Source organism: Manacus candei, unplaced genomic scaffold, assembly GCF_025592945.1.
Source record: "Manacus candei isolate 608988 ecotype Guabito, Panama unplaced genomic scaffold, ASM2559294v1 h1tg000060l, whole genome shotgun sequence".
Classification (NCBI taxonomy): domain Eukaryota; kingdom Metazoa; phylum Chordata; class Aves; order Passeriformes; family Pipridae; genus Manacus; species Manacus candei.
The window spans coordinates 6,069,210-6,095,318 of NW_026138108.1; the positions used below are offsets into that span (position 1 = coordinate 6,069,210).

Consider the following 26,109-nt stretch of genomic DNA (forward strand, 5'->3'; position numbering starts at 1 on the left):
TTGGTTACATGCAAGGAAAGAGAAAAGTCCACTCTCCTTTGAGCACTGACACAGATCAGGCTCCAGCACCTGAACACAGCAGATGCTACATTCTCTTGGCCTGGTGTGAAAGTCACAGAAGGGGTTACAATCAGATCTGCCCAAGCTCGTGTGCCATATAGTCCCCAGCAGGGCAGCAGTGTCAGGTTTACTCAGTTGATAGCGAAGCTGAATGAAGAGAAAGACTGAATTATTTACTCAGAATTAAAAGCCGTGTTGGCACCAGGGCTGGCAATATGGCTCAGAGCATTTGAGAAGATAAAGCTTAAACAGTCTGGCAGAGGACTCAGGTATTGCAATTCCTGACCATTTCTCTCTGCTGGACCATGCTACTCAACTTCAGTGTTCCCTGTTGCTGCTTTATCTCTTATCTGCCTGTTGCTGCTTAAGCTTAAAATAGAATTAAATGTGCTACTGTATTGCACTAGTTTTAATCCAATATGTTGATAGCCTGTGTTTTCCAGATATCATCTCTTCCCTTGGAGAGAGCCTGTCTTGCTAGACTGTCTTCAGAGAGCTCAGCTTGTTCTGCCTACTTTGTCATCCCAGAATTCTGGGGACAGAAGTCTGCAGTTATTTGCACCTTACTAAAGGAGTTTCTTCTTTGAGAAACAGTAGCATCTGACTGAGTCAAAGTTCTCTTATTATGTCTGACCTTAACTGTCCTAGTCCCAATAGCAGCTGCAAGATGTCTGCTTTCCTTTGGAAAGGCAAAGGCAATACTTCTCTCCAGGGACCAGAGGGGAAAAATCCTGCATAGATCCTTTTGCTCTTTCTCCTTTGCATGTTTAGCTTGCTTGCCTCTGAAATGGACACAAGGAAGACTGTCAGGAATAAAGTCAAAACTAATAAAACAAAACAGAAACCTCCTCTTGTAAATTAGTTTTGACTCCTTCTATCTCAAAAGAAGGAAAAGCAGATACAATTAATTTCACTACATCCACTCTTGTCTTCTTGGTCTTTAGGCTGTTGTGAGGAATACAGAAAGCAAACACTCAAGCAATGCAAAGGTAATGAAGAGATCATTCAGAGTCACTCCTCCCCTTTTGGAGGCCTGTGTGTGGCAGTGTGGCCAAAACTGAAAGATCTTCTCATTCATGTGCATTGGTTTTTCCCCACAGTGGTGTGTGTGCATAAGCAGACACCTGCTCAACGTGCCACGGTAGCTGGTGTAAGAACAGATGCATGAAGGAGGATTCACGAGCACTGTGAAGTGAACATAGAAGGGCAGTGCCTGGTTTTTGAGTCAGTTTGAATAGGTGAGAGGAAGTGAACTGGGTTGGCAGTGTTTTGTTTTTGTTGGGGAAAATACGACTTTCAGCCCAGATACTAGGTTTCTCTGTATCTAAGTCAGGCTCTTTTGGCTGAATAGAATACTGAAGAGGTAAATGCAGGTTGACTTCTCGATACATTTATTAGACAAGCAATTAATAATACTTTATCCACTGTACAACATGACCAATCCCATTTCCACGCACTTCTGATTTGGTCTGTGTTAATAAGAACACAAGCTTCTAGGCAAGGGAGCAGCGTGTCTGTCTTGCTGGATTCCTTCTTTAGCCTGTGAACTACAGCATGTGTTTATTTTGGCTGTCTATATGTGGTATTTTTTGCTCACTGGAAAAGTTGACAATGTTTCAAACTCTGGATGTTTTTCCTTGTTTTTTGTGAAACTTTTCAGCTTCCTCTTTCTTTTGTAGACTAGTATAAATCCCCTTAAAATCATCTGAAAAAGGTGGTTTATTCCTGGAGGGGGTGGAAGGGTGGGGTGACCATTGCTTTTTCCAGAGTTCCCTGTAATCATTCCCATCAGCCTATGGAAGTTGGCTAGATTTTTATGTTCTTTGGTTTTATAAGTTACTGTGTTTTGCAAAGCATAACCCAAGTGCCTGCTGCACTAGACTCCCTTTTCAAATGAATTTAACATAAATATGGAATAGATAACAGCATTCTGTTCCAAAAAGAAATCAAATGTGGGCAGTTAAGCAGTTAATTGCCACTATATTTTTGAGCCTTTGTGGCAAACAAGATATGTGGTTTGTGTCTTTCAGAATGGATAGGCCTGTGTAAATGAAAAACAATCTCCTGTACCTGCACTATGTCAGCACTGCTGTGATTAACACTAGTAAAGTGAAAGAGATCTAAATACATGGGCTGAGATCTGTAATTCATTCCCTCCTGGAGAAAGTACCTTGCTCATTGGGAATGAAGTCCTTCTCCATAGGAAGAAGGGTGATAGAATCTCAGACTTATTAAGGAATGGAAGAGAACCAATTAAAAAATGACCTCTGTAATCTAAAACTATGAACTGATTTTCTAAAACACCTAATCTCTGTTTCAGTAACTGAATGAACTGGCTGGACTTGGAAATGATAAAAATTGCTGCATGTACAGCTATAAAATAAAAAAAGCTAAAGCCTGGAGGTGTGAAAGGAGCATTGGGGAATGACTTGAACACCACAGCAGGATTTCTTGGATGTTTAACTGTTTGAAACCTGGACCCACATGTTTTGATTTTAACATGAAAAACAAGACTGGTAAATTGTTCAGTAGTCTGCTTTTGAACAAAGTTTAGAAATTGTGTCAAAATTAATCACAAGAAAATCTAGGAGGTAATGTTCATTTTTAAATAAAAAGGTATCCTTTTGACCCACAGAAGGTTTATTCCTATTAGCCTCATGCTTGAAGTTTTATTGTCTTGTTATTCCAAAAGTGGCAAACTGCTGAGGCCATTGTGAAGGATGTAACAACATAGCCCACAAGAGGCCAGTATGTATTTAAATTTTGTACTACACAAAGCCATATTTGTCCAGTGTAAAGGGATCCAGGAATCTTCCTAGGAATGTGACAATCTACAGGACTTCATGTGAGCTGAGGGACACAAGAAGGGTCTTGAAAGCTCCTTTCCCTGAGGATGAATGATCAGAAACTTAGCAGCTGGGATAAACAGGTAAAACAGATATTCTCAAGAATGTATTATATACATAAACAGATATTTTCAAGAATGTTGTAATATTTTGTGTCCTCTGGCTGTGGGCAGGCAGGGTGGAAATGGGCTATGTGAGTTCAATGCCTTTAGACTCACATATGCTTTGCTTTTCCTTTCCTTATCTTTCCAAGAAAGGAACCTTGTAAAGTACCACTCTGAAGTATAGCTCCTTGAGACACTTAAAACCAGGAGTAAAACGACCGTGACAAGTATGGTGGATGGAAGACTCAGTTACCTACAAAAGAGTTAGTCAAGCTTGTTCAACTCTGTTTTCCATAACTAAAACTAAAATTATAACTTGCTTGTACCATTTCTTTGCTGTGTGTACTTCAGTGGTACTGACAGGTGTTTTCTTGACATCTGCTTCTCCTGGCACACGTCTGCTGATGTTGTTAATGTTGATGTTACAGCCGTGTGAATTGTGCGATGGCTACACTGTTACGTGATGAGTGAATTAATCTCTCTGCAGAATGCCCGTGGGTGGACTTGCGTTCCTGAGACCAGAGGCCTATCTACATTATCATTTTGTTTTCTTTCTTGCACACAGTCGAGGTATGTGCAAGTTGAGTCTTGGTGATAAGCAGTAACAGACAGTGTCATATCCTTCAAGTGCAACCTTTCAGGCTCTGGAAGTTGGTTCCAGTCTCGTCAAGAAATAGGAAATCTTGCAATCTGAGGAGGCTTACAAAAGTTCATTGCTTACTATTATAGGCAATTTTTCTTATACAGTGGTTCCTCCCCCAGCAGAGTGTATTCAGGGCCTACTCCTTGCTGGTCAGTCTAACTGGAAAAAAAATAGCTTTACCTGAACTCAAGAACTAGTTAATATAAACACAAACTAAATGGATTCATTCTGATAGAAAAATGAAGCTCTTTGAAACCTCCTGAAACAAAACAGTTTCAAGAAAGAGGATTTGTCTTAAACTATGGGCATTTGTCTAGACACAGGACATGAGCAGCACTGAAGTGCTTAGTGCAGCTTGTGCAGAACAGAGTAAGTTCTAATAGGACTTAGGATACATCCAGTTTTGATGCCTTTCTTGAATGACATCTAACATCAAAGCACCTTGCAGCATTCCTGCACAGCAAGGCAGCCCAATTTTCTCATTCTGTGGATGACAAGATAGATACAGAGAGAGCAAGTTACTTGCCCAAAATCCTGCAGAAAGTCAGGAAAAAAGAGCAGGGAATTGATCAGCAGCCTCCTACAGACACTCTTCCTACTGCACAAAGCTTTCTCTCTCAGAAGTTTTAGGTGATGAGCAGTTCCCTGTGTAACTTTATGTTTTGTGACTTCTTATTGTATCCACTCTTTCCCACTCCTGGTAAATAAATCCTGCAAACAGTACCTCACTGTTCTGCTTAAGTAACATAATTTTTCCCCAACTAAACAAGTTGTTTCTAGGAAGTCTTCTACCTTACTGGAGTCTTTCAGCATGCTGACGTGCTCCTTTGAGATGCTTGCTGGAGAAAGCATTCCTGAATTTGTGGGAAAACCTTGTCCATTGACAACACACAAGGGTGAGTAACAATTATTTCTGGGGAAAGACCTTTAGCTAGTACTTGCCAATAACTGACTGTATTTTCAGGTGCTCTTAGATGTATTCATTCATCTCATGCAAGGAAATACAATCTGTCATCCTCTGTAACAGAAGAGTGGTAAACAAAACCAGGTACAAACTGCAGTTACTTATCTCCATCCTCACTGTTTTTAGAGATTTTTTATGGATCAGTCAGATCAGTAGGAATGTTCATTTTAGCTGCTGAAAACTTGTCCTTATTGATCTAAATACAGCAATTCTTATTTATGCAAAACTCATGATCAAATTATTTGGCTGGGGCTGGAAGAATGTGACCTTTAATGCATAAGTAAATAGGCTTTTCCATCATGTATAATCTCTCCCATATGACAGATCTGTGACTGTCTAAAGTGACAGAAAGATCATATGAGTCTTTATTTTTTGTAGTATGTTATCAGAAAAAGTCACAAATCATTCCTGCCAGTGTGCAGAGAGCTGCTAATGAAAAAATTTCATTCCAGAGTGGTATCTGTGATGGATGTAAAGTTGCAAGAAGTACAATAAGTAAAACAAAGCAAGGTTAATCTAATCTCTTCTATAAAGCAGACAGGAAAGGAAAACATGATTTAAAATAAACTCAAACAGAGAAAGTAGGTAACAGGCCCCTGTTCCATTTCACTCATTCATTCATTAATTTAAATGTTTCTTCTTTAATTTTAGGAGACAAAGCAATATTCCGAGCTAAACCGTAATGTAACATGGAGTAGAGAGAGTGGGTACCAATAGAAGAAGGATCCAGAATGTTTTTGACAGTATTTTTAAGAAGCTTGTGCCATAGGCTTATTTTTTTATTCCCACACTAAAAACCATAAAAAAAGAAAAATTTAGGCACTATAGTATTCCTCAGCAAAAATAAAAAGGTCCCTGTTCACAGTCAGCCTACTGCAGAAGTGCCACTTTCAAATACTGCTGTGTGTGTATAGGGTGGTGTTTCTGAGCAGAAAAAGAGCATCAGAGCAGGAACCATTATTTTTGTTACATAGTTTTGTGCTTAGAGTAGTGAGGCCTGATGCATTTTGTGTGTTATAGAGTCATAGGATGGTTTGGGTTGGAAGGGACCTTGAAAATCATTTAATTCCAATCCCCCTGCTGTGGGCAGAAACACCTTTCACTAGATCACGTTGCTTAGAGCCCTATCCAACATGGCCTTAAACATTTCCAGGGATGGGGCAGCCACAGCTTCTCTGGGCAAGTTGTTCCAGTGTCTCACCACCCTCACAGTAAAGAATTCTTTTCTAATCTAAATCTACTCTCAGTTTGAAGCCATTCCCCCTTGTAGTGTCACTACATGCCCTTGTAAATAGTCTTTCTCCCTCTTTCATGTAAGTTCCTTTCAGATACTGGAATTGTAGAGATTGCTGCAATTAGGTCATCCTGAAGCCGTGTCTTTTCCAGGCTGAACAATCCCAATTCTCTCAGACTTTCTTCACAGGAGAGGTGCTCCGTCCCTCTGATGAACTTAGTGGCCCTCCTCTGGACTCGCTCCAACAGGTCAGTGTCTTCCCTTCAAGTGCCATTCAGGCAAAACCAATGCTAAATCTTAGTAATTCATTATATTTCTCAGGGCACATGTCCCAGTTCAGCCCTGTTTGATTTGTGTTGTCCTGTGGCTGAAAAAATTCTGTCCTTCTTCTGTTCTTTTTCTTCCCTTTCTCTGTCCCTTCCTCTCTTCTTTCCTTAATTCTTAGTTCACCCTAATTCACCTCTTCTCTCAGCCAGTCCTTTGTTTACAAATCTTCCAGCTAGGGCAGATCAAACTCTCTTTTTCTTTTCCTACAGTACTCTGGACTTTTAAGTCCAACAACTTCCATCAACTCTCCTCTGGTCTCTGTATTCCTTATGCGGTGCAGGAGGAATACTTGCTTCCAGTGCAGAGCATCAGAATAAAAGGATGTCTCTGAGAAGAAGGATGGCTTCCTTCTGCTGCCTTAGGCCAAGAAGGTATCTGATCCAAAATACTATCACTGTGAGTGGGAAGACTTCTGTCTGTTTCTGAGGCTTTGGGAAGGCTCTGAAAAATCTTTAGGGAAGAGGGGGAATTGGATTTGGTCCCAGAATTTCTGCTCTCAGACATTCTGGATTTTCAACAGGTCAGTTTTGTTAGTGATTAAAAAACCACTTATGTAAACACAAATAAAAAGAGGAATTCACTAACAGCTTTGCCGTATCCATTCCCTAGCACCCCAGCCTACCTGGAGGTTTTGCGTATTGCTTTCTCTGTTTGTGTTTTTCTTTCCTGTCAGAATGTTTCTCCAGAGATGATACAGATAACTACAGTTCTGTAGTGACCAATGCCATCTACACAGTATCCTTGATCATGGCTAAAGGTAAGCTCTACAGGACTGGCTTAGCTATTGCTAGACCAGTTATTAACAACCATGCTTGTAAGAATTTTGAAGTTAGACGAAGTGGAGAGTCTTTGCAGGGCACATTTGCTGCAAGTAGGGTGGGGTGAAGCAGGGTCTACACCCTGGAGAATCTACCCCCTTCTGACTTTGAACTCTGTGGTTCTTGCTGTCTGAGACCACTGCACAAAAAGAACGTATTTCCAAGAGTGCAAGAGTTGTGCTTATTATGGGGGAGATTCTTTGTGTTCTCTGTATTCCCTGAGAAAAAATAATATGAAGCATATAGATTTGAAATACACGCTCTCCATCTCCACTGTGAAGGGGGCAGATCAGGCACCTACAGTCCTCTGTGGTTGACAGGAAACTGTTGTGCAGAGAATGATAGACAATGTTTGTTCTCAGATCCTGTACACAGGTTCTGTGTACAATGTTAACATCTGCAGACAAAATTTGAGGGTCAAAATAGGTAGGCCAAATTGACTTACTTTCTCTTCTTACATGTCTTTGCAACATTTGTGATTCACTGGTCTTTTTAGGCTCAAATAGAAATCTAACTTGTACAAGTCATAAACCAACCCACAATTAACAGAGCACCCATATGACAACACCTTTCAAGAGATAGCAGATTTCAGTTTGAAACCTAGTTATTACACATAATAAGCCAAATTCTCCACTGACGTCAGTGTGGCAGGGCTGTGAGTCACTACTGAATTTGGACTAGTTTTAGCGGAAAAGATGGGAATGATAAAATGCACCTTAGCACTGTCCTTTTAGTGAAAGTGAACTTTGCTCAAGCAAACACTTTGGAGTTATAACACTTTGGAGTGACTGGACAGGCCTGGGCATAATAAGAATGATCTCTTTTCATCTGCATGTTCTTCCTATGACCAGCCAAAAGTGTTTCTGTTGTTTGAAGGAAAACCAACCACATTATATACAGCAGACTTGCTTTTAATCAATGTTGATTAGAAGTGATGCTGCCTACCTACCTTATCTTTCATTGCAGCAGGACCATCTCCTAAAGATGAGCTTTACCATAAGTACCATTTTTTAACTATAATACTTATCTTTTTGGTTAAGCCCTAGGCAGGGCTTGGGCACAGGCTGTTTGGTAGTGTGGTTGATTACCTCACTTAACCAAATAGTAATCCTATGCCAGGCACTGCAGCTTTTTTTGACAGATAAAGCAGTATATGGCAGTCATCCTTCAACCTGTCATATGGTTGCAGGTGTGCTTGCAAATGTCATCTGCATTTGTCTGACACCCTTTACTTTACAAAGACCTACAGTAAAGGAGAGAAAAAAGAGCAGAGCTAAGACAGAAGAACTGAACAGAAAGTGGTATGTCTGTTGGTAACCAGCTTTATAGGATTTTGTGCAACTTTTACTGAGCATTTTGAGCTATAGTTAGGTAAATTTGCACTGAAATTAGAGGAATGAATTGATATTTATGCTGCTACTCAAGAGATCCAAAGTGCTTCACTGACATCTTGCTGTTTAGTGTAGAAATCTGGATATCAAGAACTGAATAACAGAATAAATGTTTGTCTTTTTGTTATTTTAATAGGTAAGCACTGAACTCCTGACAGAACTGGAACTACTGAAAGTGACTGAAAGACAGACAGCAGTGCTTGAAATCCACCTGGCAAAAAAAGTGTAAAGCTTCACCTAGAAGTTCAATGGGAAATAGTTCTAGTATGAAATTATCACAACTGACAGTGGATGGCCCCACACTGTGAAAATTAAGGGTGTTCAGTCCAATGACTTTAAAGAACTCAGATGTTAATGCTGGAGATCTGGTGCAGAACGCTCTGCTCTTCATTGATCATAAGTGATGCAAAATAAGCATCTTTGAACAGTGGGTGGATCAAATGTGAGATAGCAGGGTCTGAGCTGCAAAATACATAAAGCAAAAACACAAAACCCCAGAGCTTGGGCTGACAAAATTGAAAGCCACAGTCTCATAAAGCCTGTCTGTGGACAGGCAAGCAAAAAGACCTCCTTTTGACACTTAAAGTCCCGGGCCTAGTGTCTCTCCTGCACAGGAGACCATATTATATCCTGCAAAGGCAAAACCACCTGTTTTGATGTATAAGGTGCTTGCTGGTATGTGCCATTTTTTCTTGCCAATCCCTTTCCCTTCCTGAAGGAGAAGAAGAATGGACAAGTGATTGAGAGGTCTGCTGAGTACACCATGAGGCAAGAAGGGAAGAGAGGAGTTTATTTTAATGCTGCTGAGCTGAGTGACTCAGGACATTGCATAGTGACCATAGGATATGCAAGACAATGACCCTAATGGGCAGTAGAGCAGTTCCAGTGTAACTGTGGAAGGTAAGCATGAATGACTCAAGAGAAGAAGAGAAGGAGGAATAGCTGTCTTTACACTGTTGTTCAGTGAACTCCGCAGTGGAGCAGTACTGCTTTGCTGTAACACATAGGAAACTAATGTAAAATTATGCTGCTCTGCAGTCTTTTTATTGTTTTACACAGAATAGGACACTAGTCTGTACCTCTTCTTGGTAGTATGAAGGTAATAATGAGGGACTTCCCTTTGCTGTATGAAGTGGTAGAAGCATAAAGCAGTAAATCTTCCATTTAAGTCCTTACACCTGTCACCTAAACCAGCTTAGTAAAGTGTATCATGTTTTTATTTTAATCAGGGTTTCTCCAAGGTATTCTCATCCTGGTTCTTCAAAGTGACCCATGGGACATTTGACTGCAGTCTGCTGAGGACAAGGAACAAAACACAAGACTGGTAAATATTTAATATCACATTTATTTTGTGAATTAATTTTGCAGTAGCATTATTGATGCTGTAAACTTAAGTCTGTGGTTTACAGAAATACACAAGGCTGTTAAAAAAAACCAGTAAGAAAAGTTGGAAAGCTTAGCTTCATGCTGTCAGCACAGCTTCCACTGGGATTTTTTCCAGAGACACAATACCAAACCTGTCAGAGTTTAAGGAGAGTCTGGTCCACGCTAAGTCATATGATTTAGTTTCGGGTAGTCTTGTGATGAGCAGAGAATTGAACTCGATGATCCTTATGGGTCCCTTCCAACTTGAGATATTCTACGACATTTTCAACCATGAAGCGTGTGACATTCATACTCTTAATTGGGATCCTGACAAGCTCTGTGTTGTCCTGAATGATGCAAAGGTGGAAGGAATATAGATCAAGAAGGCAAATAGGTAAAAATGCCCATGGGATCATCAGTGTAATGAAAGGCTGCAAAACCCTAGTGGGACTTGGCCTGGTACTGATAAAGAGCTTCTAAGTAGGGATGAAGAGATGAACAGATCAGACAAGAACAGATCTAACCTTTCCCAGTCTACTCCACTCTCAGTCTTACTAAGTTTTGGCTTTGGATCTTGGCGTTTTCAAAATTTTCCTCCACAGTCTCCTGCAGAGATGCTTTCACATTTGCTAACCCGTTTTCTCAGCCTATAGGCTCTCACTCTTTCCCACAAGGTTGGCTTTTCACCACCCACCCTTCTCCCTCTTCTAGTCTCTGATTTTCAGAGTAATTAGTAGATGTATCCTCTGCATACTGAAGCACACCCTTCGGTACATGCCATGAGGCTCATCTAGGCAGATGCACAGATCCGTGTAATGGTCAATTCATTTTGTCCATAGATCACAGAGCATTTTACCAGAGTAGGAATCAGAAATCCTGACCACTTACACATCTTAGAGCAGGGAACTCTGATCAGAGGGTTCAGGGACAGGATTGGAAAATTATGTTTGTTGCAATGTGGGTTGTTTCCTGCCTCGATCTTTTTGTCAGATTACAGGCTTGAAAAGGATTTGAATAGTGAAGCAGGGAGCCATCCATGAATTCATCACTGACAAACTGGGAAAGGAGCATAAAGGGAGGTAGGCATTCAAAGCCATGGGGGCAGTTGCCAATGGAGGTAGCCACCCCATCTCCTTACTGTTCTTAACCAGGTGTACACAAACACCTACAGAATCAATGTTTCCTCAGGTCTTCTTACCCGGGCCAGTAACATTTTACAGGCTTATCTGTGTGCATGAGCAAAACCTCTCTTTCTGCTTCTTTGTTCCCTGAGGAGAGAAAATTGAACAGTTGCACTGGTTGATTTTAAGTCACTAACATAGATTCTATGTTTATAAATCAGTAATCAAGAATTTTGAGCTGAGCCTTTACTTCAAACGCTGTTGTCATGAGCAACAAGAAAAACACCTTTTCTGAAATTATAAATAGAAACAGATAAATGTGCGTATTGCTCAGCTCTTGGCAGGCAGATGGCGCCAGATGGGCTTTCGGAGTGGCAATGAGCCTCTTCCTGCCTGCTGGATCAAGGCAGCGGGACAAACTGCAGTAAGGGTGCTGTGTCTGCAACACTGAATATTTATCATACTTACATTGCATAAAAATCTATCCACAGTAAAGCTTTGGTATAGGAAGGGTTGATTTTCCTGCATTCAAAACTATTTTTGGAAGCCTTCTTATGACTTTCAGCAGCGAATTGCAGTTTCTAAAAATACACATTGTGTGACAAAAGTAAAAGAAAAAATGACAAATATCTTTACAATCAGAGTGGCTTGGGTTGGAAGGAACCTTAAAAGATCATCCAGTTCCAACCTTTTACTAGATCAGATTGCTCAGAGCCTCATCCAATCTGAACTTGAACACTTCCAGGGATTGGGCATCCACAATTTCTCTGGGCAACCTGTTCCAGTGGCTCACCACCCTCACAGTAAAGAATTTCTTCCCAGTATCTAATCTAAACCCACCCTCTTTCAGTTGGAAGCCATTCCCCCTTGTCCTGTCACTACATGCCCTTGTAAATAGTCTCTCTCCATCTCTCTCGTAGGCTCCCTTCAGGTATTGGGAATCTGTTGGATTTGGGGTTTTTATTGTGTGCAGGACACCCTTATCATTTTTCCATATTACTTTGTAATGAAAGAGGGACCATTTTCTTTACAAGCAAGTGAAGAAGTACCTAACAAACCACTGTGGCTGCAGAGGGATGTCATGACAGGACAAGGAGGAATGACTTCAAACTGAATGAGGGTAGGTTTAGATTAGATGTTAGAAATTCCTTCCCGTGGTGGTGGTGAGGCACTGGAACAGGTTGCCCAGAGAAGTTGTGGATACCCCATCCCTGGAAGTTTTCAAGGCCAGGTTGGATGGCACCCTGAGCAACCCAGTCTAGTGAAAGGTTTCCCTGCCCATAGCAAAGCGGTTGGAACTGGGTGATCTTTAAGGTTCCTTCCATCCCAAACCATTCTGTGGAAAACTAACTGGGTTAGAAAATACTGCTGAACTATCTTTATCTGAACTACAGTTCAGATACCTGATCTAATTGAAACTGTCCCTGCTTATTGCAGGGGGGCTGAACTAGATGACCTTTAAAAGTCCCAACCCAAACTATTCTATGATACCTCTTGTTCCTATATTCGCTTTATGGACTGGAATCTTCAATGAAACGAGTTTTGTAGTCCACTTTCTCCTAGACCAGAGGGTATCACAGAAGATGTAAGTCTGGCCTATTGACACATTTCAGAAAGAAAATCACAAACTTGAAGGATATATGTCATCTTTCGCCTAAAGCTTTTCGGTTTTGTCCAAACTTCCTATGGATTAGGGAAGGCATTTCTGAGCTGCTCTGTAATGCATCACAGAAAGAGCTCATTTTTAGAATAAGTGTAAGAATTAAAATGTTTCGATATTTGAAATGATGAAGGGAAACAGGTGGTAAAGAAAGAGTCTTTAGAAAAAGACTTTTTATTCATGTTGTGACCATGAATAAACCTAAAAATACAAGTTACCCTCCTTGACTCCTTGCTATACGTACATACATATATTTATACACACAACTTGGAGGCAATGAATTCTGATTGTACTGTGCTAATCTGATTTTCTTCTGTGTAGATCCTCTGAGACTGGTGTCTCATAAAAGTTACTTAAGGGGCTTTTTACCCACAAGCAACAATGAGAGGCCAGAACACTCAGCACCTCTGAAAGTCACACCTATGTATTTGGGTGCCTAATTTCAAGAATCTATATTTTATATTTCTCCCTACCTAGATTTGACTGCTTTTTCCTGACTTAGACCAGAACTGAATTAAATAAGTGACTGATTTTGTTGTATCCATCAGATAGAAACCATATGATCCATGCTTAGCACAGCTTGTTTAACACATGGGAGTGTTCCTGTCAGGACCAGCATCTGACTAACAAGACTATTGCTTTTCTTTTTCTGTTAATGTTTTGGTTCCTTCTTGGATGCTTTCCTCTCTCACATTCAAAATGTTGGAATGTCATATTAATTAAGTTGTAATCAGTCACACTATTGTTGTGATTTCAGCTGGGATGGAGTTAATTTTCTTCTTAGTAGGTAGTACAATGCTGTGTTTTGGATTTTGCGAACGATGTTGACAGCACACTGATGATTTAGTTGTTGCTAAGTAGTGCTTTCTCTTACTAAAGGACTTTTGAGTTTCCCATGCTCTGCCAGTGAGCAGGTGCACAAGAAGTTGGGAGGGAGCATGGCCAGGCCAGCTGACCTGAACTGGGCAAAAGGATATTGTTTTAGCACAGACCATCACGCTCAGTGTACAGACTGGGGGGAGTTGCCTGGGCGGGGCTGCCCATCACTGCTCAGGGACAGGCTGGGCCTCAGTCCAGGTCAGGAACTTTAACCTTGCTTGAAGCTTAGATTGAGGAAGGCCTGGCCACTCTGTTGAGTTCATTACATCATGGAAAATCCCACTGTAGTCAGTGGAGCAAGACATGAAGATATTTTTCCCTGGCATGAATGACTAAACCATGGACCCTAATCTAGTGGAAAGCAAATTATGCGTTTTTCTTATTTTTATAGGTATCAAAATTCCATCTCCTCCTTTGGAAGAGAGAGATAAAAATGGAGCAGACCACTGGAGAAGTGAAGTAGACCTAGTGAAGTGGATTTCTGAACCCTTAAAATTTATATTTTTCTCCAGCAGTCTGTGAGCTGAAATTTCTTCTTGGTTTATCTCAGTCCAAAAGCAATAAAAAAAAAATCACATTAGTGACCACTTGGGAACACTTTTATAAGTGATTAGAGAGTTGTATAATTGCAACATGTGTGTCTCTAGGTACCACATTCCAAGGGGATGATTTTCTGGAGGATACAGAACGAGTTCTGTGTGATAGCTGTGAACCCTGCAGACCCTGGACTTCCTGGCATGCCCTAGACCTCTGGTTGCAAAGGTTCCCATCAGTATGTTTCTTTCACTGTTAAATGCCTAGTTTTCCTAAACATGTATGCAATGTCTAGATCTGTGCATTTAGGACTGAAGTGTGAGGGAATGTGAGCTCAATACAATGGACTGTGTTGTATTAATAGCTCAACTAAAGACCAAGGAAGGCCTTGGTACTGTTGGCTGTAAATGTAATTTTAATTGCCTGGAACTGTAGTATTATTTACTTAAAATATGTAACTATTAAAACAAGGACACAGTCAGAGATTCTCACTTGGGGGCAACTGAATATATACAAACAGCATAGATCAGCATGATGAAGGTGTTCTGAGGTGTAGATAGCTTTAATACTTAATGCTGACATATTGGTTGCCACAGGCCCTAATGTATGACAAAGAATATAATTTGTCATGCATATTACTATGCTCTTCTGTCCCCCATCAACCTTTTTAAAAGAAGAGAAAGCTCTTCAGGGATTCATGGAAGTTGCTTAGTTCTGAACTGATCAAAATCACAGACTCCAAAGGATTATAGTGGCCTCAGAACTGCTGGGCAGTTATTATGGGCAAATATCATTTTGTGCTAGTTACAAAGCATTCTTTCTCTATATGGCTATGTAACTAAAGCATTTTACAAACAAAAGACTGTCAGATGCCATCAATAAATAGCTTAAACTATTGATGGAATCCTGTAATAGATAATTAAGTGGGCCTCAGTAGCTGCACATAATTTAGAAAAAAAACCTGGCCAAGAGTGGAAGCCAGTATGGCTAAAAAATCAGAGAATTCTACAGAGCAGACAAGAGCCTTGAGGTTAAATAGTTACTCAGGTGGGAAAGCATTCAGGGTCCTTTACATCAGAAGACAACACAAAACCAATTTAAACCCTGAAGCTATGATTCTTCTCCTATTTGAAGACTTGCATTATCTCACATTAGGCTTAGGAGAATCCAGTCCTTCCATATGCAGCATATTCCTTATGTCCCTGTGTGCTCATGTGAGAGTTCTGTACAAAAACCATTAGCATCAAGTTTGTTATGTCATGCTGCATTGGTTGACTCTTTTGGTGCCAGGTGCATTTTAGCAGAGACTTTCAGAGCAGAATATGGATTTGGACACACAACTCCCTACTCCTTTGATTAAAAACATACAGATTTTTTAATAGTCTATCTTTTGCTCTTTGTGTGTATTATGGAGGCTGCTGCAAGGAGGACTAAAGAGCAAAAAGCAAGATTTATATTTTTTTTTAATTACTATTAATTAGGGGTACTGTAATCTTTGGCAAATAAACTTGAAGAACATTAATAGGATCTTGCAATCAGTAAGGACATCCAATAATCTAAGCAGTCCAGATAGCACCTGACCACTTTATACAGAACTGTAAGAGGGATTTATTAAACAAGAAGAGACACAAGGCACTCAAAGTCACAGAAAACAGGTTATAGGAAATGTACTGCAGAGTCACCAGCCAGCTAGAAAGAGACAGAACAAAATTTACGCTTTAATGCTAGACACTTCTTCCAAACACATGTGGAAAATGAGTGGTGGGCAGTGCTCATAGAAGGTTCCCTTTCCAGAAGGTCCCATGCCAAATGGTGTTTTTTTCTTAAATGAGCAACCTTGAAACAGGGTCTGAATGTGTGTGCTATGCTGGGAACTGCATTCTTTTGTTGGACAGAATTTGCTCTCTGTTTATTAAGGCTCCTTTTACCCCAAAACACTGCAGGTTCACCGTCTTGAAATGGAACCCGTTCTGTTCTCACATCTGCAAGCAAAGGCCTGTGGGTACAGTAGTGTGTCACAGCTCTCCTGCTGTCACAGAGCCTCCAGAACTGGAGATGAATTTTTCAACTCCAGCATTTGTTTAGCCTGGCAGGAACCAGACCAAGGGAGATCTGCTGTCAGGACACATACTAGAGACATGAGCTGAGGACACCAAAAAGTGGAGAAAATGAACGAAGATGCCTATCTCTAGTACCCCTTACAGGATGGGAAGCTTGCAGGAGAGACAAATACTACTTCTGAACCCAAGGCATGAAATGGAGCTGGTATGGAAGAAGCAGTGGAGTTACAGGAAGGAATTCTAGCAATGCCACCTTCAGGTAAGAACTGCAGCATTCATACAGCTGGAACTCCTATCTGTCAGCTGTTACTTTTTTTTGTTTTTAACATATACCACATTTTGGAAAGTTTTATGATATTTATCTTGCACAAAAGAACACTTAGCATCACAGCTCTGTTGGGTTTTGTTCAGTTTTCAAAAGGGCTGAGAGGAGATGGAGAGCAGCACAAGCTGTGCAGTCTTTGAGCCAAACTAAAATAATTCTGCCATCCTTGCTTAGCTGTCCCCAGAATGAGTGTGTCAGGTATAATGGCAGTTGTTTTTTCCACCATATAACTTCTCACATCATATTTCACGGGTTGTTACAGGGATCACTTTTGGAAGATTCTGTGATTCCTGAGGTGGATTCTGTAATCTGAGCATGGGTTAAGACAGTAGGTACTACAGCAAGTAAACCATCATGTCTGAAACAGCCATTTGCTGTAAATAGAGTGGTATGGAGACAGAATTATAATTCTTTCAAACCTCAGTTGGAATGAGATGAGCAGTTAGATGCCAGAATGCAAAAGTTGAAATAACATTATCAGAGGTCATGCTTTAAGTACGCTAATTATGTCTTGAGAATGAAGATATCATGACCTGCCATGAAATCCCTAGATAGCTTACTATTTGAGGCAGCAAAGTATTTAAATCTTTATTGTTTAGGACTTAAATCTGATGTTATACAAAACTGATTGTGGCAGAAGTTGGACAGTAACATCATCAAATGAGGCATTAAAGCTGCCTCTTCTTTTATTTTGTTCTCAGTCACACTTTACATGTAAATTACATTTCTTTATTCTACATTTTTTACATTATTTTAAAATATTCCTATTCCACCAGCCTCACCTGAAGTTGTCCTGAATAGGTGTTCATCAGCAAGCACTTGATTGCCGAGGCATTAATGTTTCTCTTCTGGTTGCACAGATATTAAGAGAAGAGCTGGCAACATTGCAACCCTTATACTAACTGCCTTCTGCTGAAACAGTCTGAAGGTTTCTTCTTCCAGTCTTCAGGCATGACTCAACAGACTGAAGAATGGCTTTAGTTTTCTGTGCAATCCCTCACTCTTAATTTTTTATTTTTTTCTCTCTTGGTCTGTTTTTCTTTTATTCCCACCTCCCTCATTGTGAGGCTGAAGAGCCACATGGTGGTCTGTGCTGGGACAGCACTACACATTCATACATCCTTCTGTAAGATTCTGGGTTGTGTCCTGCCAGAGGAGAAATCCTGCAATTAGTGTTTTCTTGGGCATCTGGTGAAATAGAGTATCTGCAGGGCTACAGAGGCTGGTAGTTGTCCTTTAGTCTTTATCACATGAGCTGTCACTTTAGTTTAAAAGTTGACTGTTGGAGAAAAATCATACAGTGCTTTAGGTTCATCAAGTCCTGCATAACTGCTCACTATGTTTATGGCAACTCTTTCTATAAACCTCCCTGTGGTGGTAAGATAGAGGGACTTCTGTGCACATACGTTTGTCAGCTGCACAACCCAGCCCTTTACAGTTGGAGCAGCACTGCTCAACAAACCATAACACATTGGGGAAGCTCTCCGATTCATCATGAGAAGCAGAACTTTTCAAGCATGCAACTACCCTTCATGTTAACTGAAGTGAAATTATTCTTGATTAAACCTTGAGTGACCTAAGGGAGTCATCGGGTTGTAAAGACAATGCTTGAAGTCCCAAAAATGTCCTGTCTGAGGAACAACTTCTATTACATGGATGTTGGGCTCATTTCTATAGAGGCTAATGGCAGTTTATATGCTTTCTTTTCTTTTAAGCCTGGACTACTACATGAGCTGAAGCTCCACAGGACCCTGGAGAATCAGCCCCACTGTAAGAAAGTATGTCTCAGTCCAAATTGTACAAGCTGTGTTCCCTCAGCTTTAATGATGATCAAACTAATGAACTGTAGCATGAGGTTTTGTGGCATTTCCCAAAGTGCACTTTCCTGGGGACAAAGCCTGCCGTTGCCTCTACAGCTTGAAAAAATCTCCCAGATTGGTGTCCCTGAAACATTTTTCTATTAGGCTGATTAAATACAAGTAGCTCTTGTAGACACAGATATCCCTTTTGTGCTCAAAGATGGTGCTTGTTTCTTTTGCTGCCCAAGCCAGTTGCTGTTGTCTTGGCCAGTGCTCATCACCAACACCACTGATGTGGCAAAAAGAAGGCATATCAACAAAAGGGAGGATAAGAACCATACCCACTCCTTGTCCACAGCACCAGTGATTTGTTTCTGACCTGTACCAGGTTATCCTCAAGAACATTGATGGAGACATCCTTTACAACATTCACATGCAAGTTGCAGGTACAGGATAGAGAAAACTTGGGCACCTCCATCACCTCTGGGTCATGACAAGGAGGTATTTTTCTGCTTATGGAAATTTCACACAATTTCTGCACCAACACTAGGGTTGGGAAGGTTGTTTTTTTCTTAAAAACAAACAAACAAAAAAACAAAAAAACAAAAAAAAACAAAACAAAAAAAAAAAAAAAACAAAACAAAAAAAAAAAACCAAAAAAAAAAAAACACCAAAAAACCCCTGAATGCTTCCAATGATACAGCTCTTTATCCAAAAAATGCCACAGGAACAATCCAAATTTTGCTTCCACTCAAGGGGAGAAAGACTCCCTGCCCAGTGAGGATTTTCCTACCTCTTGTCATTGTGTATCCCAAGTCCTTCCTTCACACTAGCTAAGAGCCTGTTAGCTGAGCCAAACCTGGAAGCAACATGGTTCAGAGCCCAGGAATAAGGATGGTACTGCTGGGGCTTTGCTCACTCTGTCCAAAGTGGAGGGGAAGAGTGAAGCAGTTACTGCTCCAGACATCCCCAAATGCTACCTTGTTTTTCATGCCATTATTTGAACAGGCAAATTCCCATAACAGCACTAACACAACAGTGTCTGTCACCTCAGCAGCCTGGTGACATCATTTCCATTGCAAGTGGGTCTGTGCCAGCAAAGTGGAATCAGGCTGGCTTGGCTTCTTAGAGTAGGGGGTTAGAGACCTTTGCAGTATATTTTGTGCTTGTCATCTCTTAAGAGTGCTTTCTAAAACTAACAGCCTTATTTCTTCATCAAAAGGTAACTACATGCACAGGGCAAATTGGTCCTCGGGTTGCTCAGGGTAGAAGTACTTTCCTAGACACACAGGAACTTTGGAAGGGAGAGGCTGAAGTGAAAAATTTTTGGGAGGGTGCCAAACAGAATAAACTAATACCTGAATGGGCTCATTAATTTACAGCTTTCCCCTGACCACCCACTAATCTGATGCTGGTTGAACATCATGACCCTAAATCACAGCTCAGATGTAGAAGACAACTGGAGGACTTATGGTGTCCTGCAATGTGATGTCAGTACTGCCATGAGGTTCACAGATACAGAGAAGGTCTACAGCAATAAGTGTGTCACAGGCCTGCTCCCAGGGATGAAATACTTCTTCTGAGTCATTGTCTGCAGAATTTGCAGCAGGGATACTTTCCCTCTGGATTCACGGGAGCAATGGTACATCTCCACAGACAGAGGTAAGCCTAAAAATTCATGACAGTACTGGAGGAACATGGGTGCTCTTGTACACAAGGCTCTGGGTTAAGCTCAGGCTCCCTCTGTGGCCTTGGGTATATCACTAACCTGCTTTGCACCTCAGGTGCCCACCTGGACATTAGACACAGGAATACTTCCTGTCCTATCCCATCCATTTGTTGGCAATCACTTCAGGATCAGGCTTCCTTTTGCTGCATGTGTATATAGCACATTACATAGCGGTTCATACAGATGCTGTTTAAATTAAAATTCAGCACAGTCAAGGCCATCCATGTGCAGGGAGGGTAATATTATCATGTCTTGACATAACAGAAGATTGGTGTTACAAGTCATTTGTCTTGTAGCACATTTCCAGTCTGACTAGGATTTGTTCCCTAAATAAAAAGCAAACAAATCAGTTACTTGTAGGAGACTCTGTGACAGTCTTTCAGGGCCAGAAACTATAAGAAGTCCCTAGAATAACATTAAATTAAACATTCAGAGCTCATCCTGTCAGGTAAATACCTTCTCCATTGTTCTGTTTCTCCCTGCTCATGCCTGATCAGTAATAAAGATGTCTCATGAGCGCTGCTCCCAGGCAAAATTGAACATGGCCCAGCTCAAGTCAAAATGGTAAGTCATCCTTCTACCCAGTCTGGGGCAATGCAGAATGCAGTGACTTTAAATGGTGAGATCCAAGGCAAATTTTTTTGCTCAACCTATTCCCAGTGTAAGAAACAATATAGTAATATCAACCAGATATATATTAATATATATTGCTAAATTAAGCATATATTTCTTCAGAAGCTTATCGACGTGCTGCTACAAGTCTTCTAATCCCACTAAGAGTAATGGGCAATACATTAAAATAACACAATGAATAGTACACTGAAAGGAGTAATGAGATGTCAAGTTGTGAATTTGTATTTAACAGTCAGCCTTTCCTGATTTGCATCACTAGACCATAGCTATGTTACTTGGGCTATGTGTGTAGCTGAGAAAGAGCAGCTCTAGTTATGTGGCCATATTTGTGTTCTTGTGTGGAAGTGCTCTAGACCTGGATTTTACAGAGTCTAGTATAACCTCAGTAATTTCTGTGCATGAAGGCAAGTGTAGGAGAACAGTGAATGGAGGAAAGTTAGGCTGGCTGTGCCTTGCAGTCCATTCCCTCAACGTTCCTTTGATAACAGCCTACCTATCTTCAGGCAGGACCAGCAGGACACAAGCAGATGTGAACTAATTTCCTATTCTTCATTAAAAATGGTGAGTCATAAGGTTTATTTGCATAAACATGAGATGGAAGAAAAACTCTGAAAGAAAAGGAGGAAATAAGCTGTTTTCTCTCTAAAAGAATTTTGCCCTACGGTGATACATTTAGAATCCAAGGGACCTACTTGATGGGATCCCATACCAATGCAAAAGGCAGTAATAAAGACTTCAAGAAGTGTGTTTAAATACAGTCTGAAAATGTGAAATTTGCAGTGGACACTGGAAATTAAATTGTACATGCAGTTCCCCGTGATTTTCCCCAAGCATTCTGTAGACTATTAATGACTCAGAGCAACACCAGCAGGGCAATACCCCTTCCTTTACAAGATCACCTGCTTTGGTTTATAATTGGGTGTAATTTAATCATGCATTTCTAAAGTGCCTTGGGAGCCAAATATCCAAAAAGCACTTTACAATTTAATGGCATTAATGAGAGAAGGCATTGATATATCCCTGTGGAGCAAAAATCTGACACCTTAGTTACAGATCAAGAAACAAAGAAATTAATTGCTTGCTTAGAGTTGCATAGCAGATTAATGGGAGAATGAGATTTCCGATTCCTTCCTCTCTTGCTTTGCAGTTTGTATTTGTTTACATGTTGAAATGGGTATGCTGGTCAGATGCCAAGATTAATGTTGTGTGTTGTTCATTCTTCCTCCTCCCTGGGTTTTCCTTGGTGGGAAAGAAGATCCTTGTCGTGAAATGTCATACCCAAGCTTTTTAAGGTTTGTGCTTGTGCAGGAGAAGACTCTGTCTTGATGGTGCTGGCTCTGTGTTTGCGTGTTTGTGTGTGGAACAGAAAGTGCAGTGCAGAGCAGCCCGTAGTGACTCCGTCCTTAGCAATTTTTTGACCTCAAGATGGGGTATCCTGGGAAGGACTGTGCTTCCTGTTTCATTCCCCCACTGAAGAACCACAACATGAGTCATAGCAACAACTGCGCCCTGAGCTGTGTTTTCATCAGCAACCCCCACCTAACAGTGACCCTCTACAAGGGCAACATTAGCATCACATCCAAGTCCAAGTTGTGGTTCACCTCAACATGTAGCATCTGTCTGTTTATGATCCCTACAACTTGCAGCTGCAAGGTGATCCTCTGTGGTAGGTCAGATTTGCAGCCACTGTGATTTATTTGGGTTGATTCCCTCCAGGCTGAATAGCCATAGATTTCGTGTCTGAGTATAGTTCACACCCTGCTATTTTACCAGGGCAAGTGTACTTACTGGGACTGGCACTGTGGATCACACTGCTCTGGGCCAGTGTGGCTTTCATCCTTGTCCACAGAGGAAGAGATTGCTCAGTCTGTAGGTCCTGGAGCTGAGGCTGCAAGGGGGCCACATTGTAAGAACTTACCTTCGTATCCAAAAAAAACAGCCTCACTCTCTGACTTTGTCTTCCTCTGAGGTCACCGAGATTTGTCTTCAGTTGCTTGAAGGCAGTATCACATCCCTTAAAATGGCATATTTTGGCTAGCAGGCCTCATGAATTCCCTAGACAGTTCAAAGGTAAATATGGCTATTTCTCAGTCCCTAACCAGGCTTGCCCTGCACCTGTGGCATACTTAGCATTTCTAAGCAGTCCACTGATGCACTCTGACAACAGCTTTATGCTTCTTTTGTGAGTACTACAGATACCACACTGGGTAAATCTATTCTCTTCCTTTGTAAAATCACAGGATTTTGCTAACATTGTATGACAGCTAGTTAAATTTCCAAGACCTAGAATGAAAGAAAAACAGATCCCCTCTCCTTTCCCTGTTTTGTTAAAGCTCCCACCCAGTGAAGCTTAAATCCAGTTGTAACACAGAGCTTGGTTCCAGCTGGCTCAAATTGATTGTGTGAGCCTGAACACTTCCAGGTGCATGGGGTGAGGTTTTACTAACACTAACCCATGACATGGCTTCCCCATGTCACCATGCCCAAACTTAGAGCTTGCAAAGTGGTCCTACAGTGTGTGCAGCAGTGCCTGGGAACAGTTGTGTCCTGTGAGTGTCATCAGCCCCTGGCAAGCTCACCCTGCTTAGAGCTGATTAACTATAGAGCCTCTGAGGTTAAACATTTGAGAGCAAGGATTCCTTTATCTGATGTTGCTGAAGTATGTTTCCCCTGTTCTCCCTTTTTAGAGAAAGTCCCTAGTCCCTCAGGCCTGTTAGTGTCCTCTGAAAGGGAACAAGAGAGAGGCTGCCAGGCACAGCTTGAAATGAAACTGATACAGCACCAATAATGAGGGACTATATTTGGAAAGATCTTTCAGAATTATTTTTGCCTGAGATCATTGCTTCTGGACAGCCTGTTGGCAACTGCTGAGCACACACACACCCCCCACCCAGGATTAGGTTCTCTCTGCTAATGTGGAAGTAGCTCGCAGGGGGTCAGCAGAGGGAAAGGATGCACATGCTGGGTTTCCTGCTCTGATTTTCAAGCAAACTGATCAGTCTTTGTGCATAGAACACATGCAACACTTCTTCGCTGAAGCCAGACAGTGCTCGCCTAAAAGACTGAAATCAATTCTTAACCATTTTTTTAAGAATTCCTGGTGTTACCATGTTTCCCACTTCCCATTCTCCCTGATACACTCCTCCCTGAAGCCACAGTTTCCTTGTTCCTCTAATCAGTGGGAGCCTTCTCAGGCTGCCAGCCAGGATAACGCAAGGAACCCTGGCAGCACCGCTCCCCCTCTTCAGGGAGGACAGGCAGGCCTGTGGGGGCCTGTGGGGCACAAGAGCAGCTTCCTATCCCCTCAGAGATCTGATTGTTGGGTAGCAAGAACCTGCTGCCTTCCCATACAGAGCTTGTCGAGGTGAGGACTGTTACAAAAGGAACACACCTCTTCGAAACTATTCAGATCAGCTTGTTTACAGCAGAACTGGCTAAGGAACGAGGCTTGCAAAAGTACTGTATGGGCGAGGTGCTGATTTATAGTCACATACCTTAAATGGGAGCCTATGTCTGAGAGCTCCGAGGGCTCCTCCTTACCTTGACCTGGGCAATCTCTGGGGAGGGTTTCTCTCCTGGCATCTTTTTGCAGCTGAGTGAAGTGGGAAAGCGGGAGTCAGAATAAGAGACTGTAAAACTGACTTTAGCAGATAAGGCATTTACATCAAATTGAGCTTAATTGCAGGTTTATTTTAGCTCTCAGGAACTATATTCTTGATGATTTTTAGTTCTGGAAGAGTGGTAGTTACTGCTTAGAGAGGTAGTTACTGCCTGGAGTCAGACACTGTAGGCTGGAGGGCATCATGCCTCATGTAAAAGCAAGCCCTCTTTATTAGACCAGAATCCCCTTCAGAGCAAGACTTGAAAGACTTTCTTTAGGAATTCTTTCAATGATCTTTACCTGATGACAGGTTATTCTAAGGGAAAGGAGTAAGGAGGGATCTTAAGGGCTAAGCAAATCTGCTGATTTGAATAGCACTGTAGGAGTTGCTGGCTTCTATGCTGATTCCATGGAGGTTAAACTTCTGTCTCAATTCCTCTTATTCTGTTGTGGTGGGTTGACCCTGGCTGGACACCATGTGTGCACCAAAGCCACCCTATCCCTACCCTCCACAGCCAAACAGGAGAGAGAAAATTTAACAAAAGGCTAGTGGGGCAAGATAAGGACAGGGAGATCATTCACTAATTACTGTCACAGGCAAAACACACTCGACTTAGGGAAATTTAATTTATTTAATTTATAATCAAATCAGAGTAGGTTAATGAGAAATAAAAACTAAATCTTAAAATACCTTCCCTTCTTCCTGGGTTTAACTTTATTCCAGAATTCTTTACCTCCTTCTCCCAGTGGCTCAGGTGGACGGGGAATGCGGGCTGTGGTCAGTTCATCACATGTTAGTTTTGCACCTCCTTCCTCTGCTCTAACACGTTCTCACATTTCTCTTCAGCTGCAATTGCTGTTGCACAGTTTCTTTTTCCCCTTCTTAGATGTGTCAGCACAGAGGTGCTGCCACCATTGTTGTTGGGCTCAGCCTTGGCCAGCAGTGGGTCCATCTTGGACCCATTGGCTCTGCTGGGCACAGGGGAAGCTTCTTGCAGCTTCTCTCAGAAGCCACCCCTGCAGCCCCCACATGCCCCAAACCCAATACATATGTATTCTTCTGTTTCTCTCCTTTAAGGAAGGACACTTGCATTCTTCCGCTTATTCATGTTTTTCAGTTTTAGCCCCTTTCTTAATATTTGCAAAAACAAATAGGGCATTGCACCACTTCTATGAAACACAGCAGCAGCTTTGCTGCTATTGGAGCTCAGAAGGGATTAATATAATTTTCCTGAGGCTGGGAGGTGGCAGGTTGCAGAGAACACAAAGCCTGTTAGACCCAAAGCAAATTATTCATAATAGTGCTGAACTGAACAAGGGGAAATAGGAGTGAAAATGAGAACTCCCTGAATCTGAACTGTCACTTCCTATGAAAACTGTGACCAGACAACTTTTTCCTTTACACAGTGGAAAGCTTTACAGAGCTTTTTAAGATTTAAAATTTTTATAAAGCTTTTAATCCATAACTTTGTGAAACTTGCTCTCAAAATATAGGGTTGGTTGCACTAATTATGGCAATTTTCTTTTCCTTAAGAAAAAGATGGACACAGCAACAGGAAGTTTGCAGAGGTCAAAACACAAGAGCTAATTAGTGGAACTAGCTGTGCCTAGTCCAGCATGCAGAACAGCATTGCTGTGGCTGTGTAGTTTGTCTTCATGTGGCTCAAAACACAGCTGCCCTTGGCTTCTGTAATGGTCAGTTAAACCAGGTGGTGGAGTGTGGTTTCTGCTCAGCAGGGACACTTCCCATATTTCTATCTTCCTTCCCTCTAAATGGTTTTAGACCACAGGGTGCATGTTAAATGTGATATTTCTAACACCATCTGCTAATGTATTTTAATGGTAATAGAAGGACCAAAGATTGCAGTTCTCTCTTCTATATATGTTTGCTTCCACGCTGGTCAGTGACAATCCTGCTTTATAGTTCAAGAGGAGACTTGGCTTCTGTCTCCATGTCCCCAGATAGCCCAGCAGGACCTCCATGATGTTTTCAGCTTCCTTATGTCAGACTGTATA

The 26,109-nt window shown here is 41.4% G+C and overlaps 1 long non-coding RNA gene across 2 annotated transcripts; it reads left to right on the forward strand.

Moving 5' to 3' along the window:
• The first annotated feature begins 3,110 nt into the window (after nucleotides 1-3,110).
• LOC127478426 (uncharacterized) lies at nucleotides 3,111-14,262 on the forward strand. 2 transcript variants are annotated; one of them, XR_007907224.1, is made up of 5 exons: nucleotides 3,111-6,549; nucleotides 6,852-6,935; nucleotides 9,617-9,711; nucleotides 13,804-13,930; nucleotides 14,060-14,262. It is a non-coding gene; the product is annotated as an uncharacterized LOC127478426 (long non-coding RNA). The 2 variants fall into 2 exon arrangements; XR_007907223.1 differs by having other exon boundaries at nucleotides 13,804-14,262.
• Nucleotides 14,263-26,109: the final 11,847 nt, after the last annotated feature.